At 42.7% G+C, this 5,000-nt stretch overlaps 5 non-coding genes and 8 pseudogenes across 5 annotated transcripts; all 13 read left to right on the forward strand.

Annotated features, from left to right (window-relative positions):
- Nucleotides 1-232: 232 nt before the first annotated feature.
- On the forward strand, nucleotides 233-352 carry LOC116371178 (uncharacterized; annotated as a pseudogene).
- A 244-nt stretch (nucleotides 353-596) lies between these two features.
- LOC116371175 (uncharacterized) lies at nucleotides 597-713 on the forward strand (annotated as a pseudogene).
- Nucleotides 714-953: 240 nt separating this feature from the next.
- Nucleotides 954-1,072, forward strand: LOC116371170 (5S ribosomal RNA). The gene has a single exon (XR_004208863.1). It is a non-coding gene; the product is annotated as a 5S ribosomal RNA (ribosomal RNA).
- Nucleotides 1,073-1,317: 245 nt separating this feature from the next.
- Nucleotides 1,318-1,436, forward strand: LOC116371177 (uncharacterized; annotated as a pseudogene).
- A 243-nt stretch (nucleotides 1,437-1,679) lies between these two features.
- On the forward strand, nucleotides 1,680-1,798 carry LOC116371171 (uncharacterized; annotated as a pseudogene).
- A 241-nt stretch (nucleotides 1,799-2,039) lies between these two features.
- Nucleotides 2,040-2,158, forward strand: LOC116371179 (5S ribosomal RNA). Its single transcript, XR_004208864.1, has one exon. It is a non-coding gene; the product is annotated as a 5S ribosomal RNA (ribosomal RNA).
- A 244-nt stretch (nucleotides 2,159-2,402) lies between these two features.
- LOC116371176 (uncharacterized) lies at nucleotides 2,403-2,523 on the forward strand (annotated as a pseudogene).
- Nucleotides 2,524-2,766: 243 nt separating this feature from the next.
- LOC116371180 (5S ribosomal RNA) lies at nucleotides 2,767-2,885 on the forward strand. The gene has a single exon (XR_004208865.1). It is a non-coding gene; the product is annotated as a 5S ribosomal RNA (ribosomal RNA).
- Nucleotides 2,886-3,127: 242 nt separating this feature from the next.
- Nucleotides 3,128-3,246, forward strand: LOC116371181 (5S ribosomal RNA). The gene has a single exon (XR_004208866.1). It is a non-coding gene; the product is annotated as a 5S ribosomal RNA (ribosomal RNA).
- Nucleotides 3,247-3,487: 241 nt separating this feature from the next.
- LOC116371182 (5S ribosomal RNA) lies at nucleotides 3,488-3,606 on the forward strand. Its single transcript, XR_004208867.1, has one exon. It is a non-coding gene; the product is annotated as a 5S ribosomal RNA (ribosomal RNA).
- Nucleotides 3,607-3,847: 241 nt separating this feature from the next.
- LOC116371172 (uncharacterized) lies at nucleotides 3,848-3,968 on the forward strand (annotated as a pseudogene).
- Nucleotides 3,969-4,210: 242 nt separating this feature from the next.
- On the forward strand, nucleotides 4,211-4,328 carry LOC116371173 (uncharacterized; annotated as a pseudogene).
- Nucleotides 4,329-4,570: 242 nt separating this feature from the next.
- Nucleotides 4,571-4,690, forward strand: LOC116371174 (uncharacterized; annotated as a pseudogene).
- The last annotated feature ends 310 nt before the right edge of the window (nucleotides 4,691-5,000 follow it).

A 5,000-nucleotide genomic window follows, 5' to 3' on the forward strand; every position in this document is an offset into this window, starting at 1 on the left:
CTCTTTGTCCGTTTTTTCCCCAAGGCTGAAATATGTGCCCTTGCTTTGAAATAAGTAAGCAAGGTTAGTTTGTATTTCATCCAACAATCTGTGCTACAAATTATTTCTACAGTATATGCAATTTCTTCCACTTTTTGAGTGACACAAAGATGCTTATCTAAATGGTGAAAATGCAACAGCTGTTAATCAGACTCACTTTCACTTAACATAGTGCACCAAGAGATAGTTTCTCGCTTACGACCACACACCGGCCTGAGTACGCCTGATCTCGTCTGATCTCGGAAGCTAAGCAGGGTCGGGCCTGGTTAGTACTTGGATGGGAGACCGCCTGGGATACCAGGTGCTGTAAGCTTTTCGTCAACTCTTTGTCCGTTTTTTTTCCCACAAGGCTGAAATATGTGCCCTTGCTTTGAAATAAGTAAGCAAGGTTAGTTTGTATTTCATCCAACAATCTTGTGCTACAAATTATTTCTACAGTATATGCAATTTGTTCCACTTTTTGAGTGACACAAGATGCTTATCTAAATGGTGAAAATGCAACAGCTGTTAATCAGACTCACTTTCACTTAACATAGTGCACCAAGAGATAGTTTCTCGCTTACGACCACACCGGCCTGAGTACGCCTGATCTCGTCTGATCTCGGAAGCTAAGCAGGTCGGGCCTGGTTAGTACTTGGATGGGAGACCGCCTGGGAATACCAGTGCTGTAAGCTTTTCGTCAACTCTTTGTCCTTTTTTTCCCACAAGGCTGAAATATGTGCCCTTGCTTTGAAATAAGTAAGCAAGGTTAGTTTGTATTTCATCCAACAATCTGTGCTACAAATTATTTCTACAGTATATGCAATTTCTTCCACTTTTTGAGTGACACAAAGATGCTTATCTAAATGGTGAAAATGCAACAGCTTTAATCAGACTCACTTTCACTTAACATAGTGCACCAGAGATAGTTTCTCGCTTACGACCACACCGGCCTGAGTACGCCTGATCTCGTCTGATCTCGGAAGCTAAGCAGGGTCGGGCCTGGTTAGTACTTGGATGGGAGACCGCCTGGGAATACCAGGTGCTGTAAGCTTTTCGTCAACTCTTTGTCCGTTTTTTCCCACAAGGCTGAAATATGTGCCCTTGCTTTGAAATAAGTAAGCAAGGTTAGTTTGTATTTCATCCAACAATCTGTGCTACAAATTATTTCTACAGTATATGCAATTTCTTCCACTTTTTGAGTGACACAAAGATGCTTATCTAAATGGTGAAAATGCAACAGCTGTTAATCAGACTCACTTTCACTTAACATAGTGCACCAAGAGATAGTTTCTCGCTTACGACGACCACACCGGCCTGAGTACGCCTGATCTCGTCTGATCTCGGAAGCTAAGCAGGGTCGGGCCTGGTTAGTACTTGGATGGGAGACCGCCTGGGAATACCAGGTGCTGTAAGCTTTTCGTCAACTCTTTGTCCGTTTTTTTCCCACAAGGCTGAAATATGTGCCCTTGCTTTGAAATAAGTAAGCAAGGTTAGTTTGTATTTCATCCAACAATCTGTGCTACAAATTATTTCTACAGTATATGCAATTTCTTCCACTTTTTGAGTGACACAAAGATGCTTATCTAAATGGTGAAAATGCAACAGCTGTTAATCAGACTCACTTTCACTTAACATAGTGCACCAAGAGATAGTTTCTCGCTTACGACCACACCGGCCTGAGTACGCCTGATCTCGTCTGATCTCGGAAGCTAAGCAGGGTCGGGCCTGGTTAGTACTTGGATGGGAGACCGCCTGGGAATACCAGGTGCTGTAAATTTTTGTCAACTCTTTGTCCGTTTTTTCCCACAAGGCTGAAATATGTGCCCTTGCTTTGAAATAAGTAAGCAAGGTTAGTTTGTATTTCATCCAACAATCTGTGCTACAAATTATTTCTACAGTATATGCAATTTGTTCCACTTTTTGAGTGACACAAAGATGCTTATCTAAATGGTGAAAATGCAACAGCTGTTAATCAGACTCACTTTCACTTAACATAGTGCACCAAGAGATAGTTTCTCGCTTACGACCACACCGGCCTGAGTACGCCTGATCTCGTCTGATCTCGGAAGCTAAGCAGGGTCGGGCCTGGTTAGTACTTGGATGGGAGACCGCCTGGGAATACCAGGTGCTGTAAGCTTTTTTCGTCAACTCTTTGTCCGTTTTTTCCCACAAGGCTGAAATATGTGCCCTTGCTTTGAAATAAGTAAGCAAGGTTAGTTTGTATTTCATCCAACAATCTGTGCTACAAATTATTTCTACAGTATATGCAATTTGTTCCACTTTTTGAGTGACACAAAGATGCTTATCTAAATGGTGAAAATGCAACAGCTGTTAATCAGACTCACTTTCACTTAACATAGTGCACCAAGAGATAGTTTCTCGCTTACGACCACCACACCGCCTGAGTACGCCTGATCTCGTCTGATCTCGGAAGCTAAGCAGGGTCGGGCCTGGTTAGTACTTGGATGGGAGACCGCCTGGGAATACCAGGTGCTGTAAGCTTTTCGTCAACTCTTTGTCCGTTTTTTTTCCACAAGGCTGAAATATGTGCCCTTGCTTTGAAATAAGTAAGCAAGGTTAGTTTGTATTTCATCCAACAATCTGTGCTACAAATTATTTCTACAGTATATGCAATTTCTTCCACTTTTTGAGTGACACAAAGATGCTTATCTAAATGGTGAAAATGCAACAGCTGTTAATCAGACTCACTTTCACTTAACATAGTGCACCAAGAGATAGTTTCTCGCTTACGACCACACCGGCCTGAGTACGCCTGATCTCGTCTGATCTCGGAAGCTAAGCAGGGTCGGGCCTGGTTAGTACTTGGATGGGAGACCGCCTGGGAATACCAGGTGCTGTAAGCTTTTCGTCAACTCTTTGTCCGTTTTTTCCCACAAGGCTGAAATATGTGCCCTTGCTTTGAAATAAGTAAGCAAGGTTAGTTTGTATTTCATCCAACAATCTGTGCTACAAATTATTTCTACAGTATATGCAATTTCTTCCACTTTTTGAGTGACACAAAGATGCTTATCTAAATGGTGAAAATGCAACAGCTGTTAATCAGACTCACTTTCACTTAACATAGTGCACCAAGAGATAGTTTCTCGCTTACGACCACACCGGCCTGAGTACGCCTGATCTCGTCTGATCTCGGAAGCTAAGCAGGGTCGGGCCTGGTTAGTACTTGGATGGGAGACCGCCTGGGAATACCAGGTGCTGTAAGCTTTTTGTCAACTCTTTGTCCGTTTTTTTCCCACAAGGCTGAAATATGTGCCCTTGCTTTGAAATAAGTAAGCAAGGTTAGTTTGTATTTCATCCAACAATCTGTGCTACAAATTTCTACAGTATATGCAAATTTGTTCCACTTTTTGAGTGACACAAAGATGCTTATCTAAATGGTGAAAATGCAACAGCTGTTAATCAGACTCACTTTCACTTAACATAGTGCACCAAGAGATAGTTTCTCGCTTACGACCACACCGGCCTGAGTACGCCTGATCTCGTCTGATCTCGGAAGCTAAGCAGGGTCGGGCCTGGTTAGTACTTGGATGGGAGACCGCCTGGGAATACCAGGTGCTGTAAGCTTTTCGTCAACTCTTTGTCCGTTTTTTTACAAGGCTGAAATATGTGCCCTTGCTTTGAAATAAGTAAGCAAGGTTAGTTTGTATTTCATCCAACAATCTGTGCTACAAATTATTTCTACAGTATATGCAATTTGTTCCACTTTTTGAGTGACACAAAGATGCTTATCTAAATGGTGAAAATGCAACAGCTGTTAATCAGACTCACTTTCACTTACACATAGTGCACCAAGAGATAGTTTCTCGCTTACGACCACACACCGGCCTGAGTACGCCTGATCTCGTCTGATCTCGGAAGCTAAGCAGGGTCGGGCCTGGTTAGTACTTGGATGGGAGACCGCCTGGGAATACCAGGTGCTGTAAGCTTTTCGTCAACTCTTTGTCCGTTTTTTCCCACAAGGCTGAAATATGTGCCCTTGCTTTGAAATAAGTAAGCAAGGTTAGTTTGTATTTCATCCAACAATCTGTGCTACAAATTATTTCTACAGTATATGCAATTTCTTCCACTTTTTGAGTGACACAAAGATGCTTATCTAAATGGTGAAAATGCAACAGCTGTTAATCAGACTCACTTTCACTTAACATAGTGCACCAAGAGATAGTTTCTCGCTTACGACCACACCGGCCTGAGTACGCCTGATCTCGTCTGATCTCGGAAGCTAAGCAGGGTCGGGCCTGTTAGTACTTGGATGGGAGACCGCCTGGGAATACCAGGTGCTGTAAGCTTTTCGTCAACTCTTTGTCCGTTTTTTCCCACAAGGCTGAAATATGTGCCCTTGCTTTGAAATAAGTAAGCAAGGTTAGTTTGTATTTCATCCAACAATCTGTGCTACAAATTATTTCTACAGTATATGCAATTTCTTCCACTTTTTGAGTGACACAAAGATGCTTATCTAAATGGTGAAAATGCAACAGCTGTTAATCAGACTCACTTTCACTTAACATAGTGCACCAAGAGATAGTTTCTCGCTTACGACCACACACGGCCTGAGTACGCCTGATCTCGTCTGATCTCGGAAGCTAAGCAGGGTCGGGCCTGGTTAGTACTTGGATGGGAGACCGCCTGGGAATACCAGGTGCTGTAAGCTTTTCGTCAACTCTTTGTCCGTTTTTTCCCACAAGGCTGAAATATGTGCCCTTGCTTTGAAATAAGTAAGCAAGGTTAGTTTGTATTTCATCCAACAATCTGTGCTACAATTATTTCTACAGTATATGCAATTTGTTCCACTTTTTGAGTGACACAAAGATGCTTATCTAAATGGTGAAAATGCAACAGCTGTTAATCAGACTCACTTTCACTTAACATAGTGCACCAAGAGATAGTTTTCTCGCTTACGACCACACCGGCCTGAGTACGCCTGATCTCGTCTGATCTCGGAAGCTAAGCAGGGTCGGGCC

This window comes from Oncorhynchus kisutch, unplaced genomic scaffold, assembly GCF_002021735.2.
Source record: "Oncorhynchus kisutch isolate 150728-3 unplaced genomic scaffold, Okis_V2 scaffold2957, whole genome shotgun sequence".
NCBI classification, from domain to species: domain Eukaryota; kingdom Metazoa; phylum Chordata; class Actinopteri; order Salmoniformes; family Salmonidae; genus Oncorhynchus; species Oncorhynchus kisutch.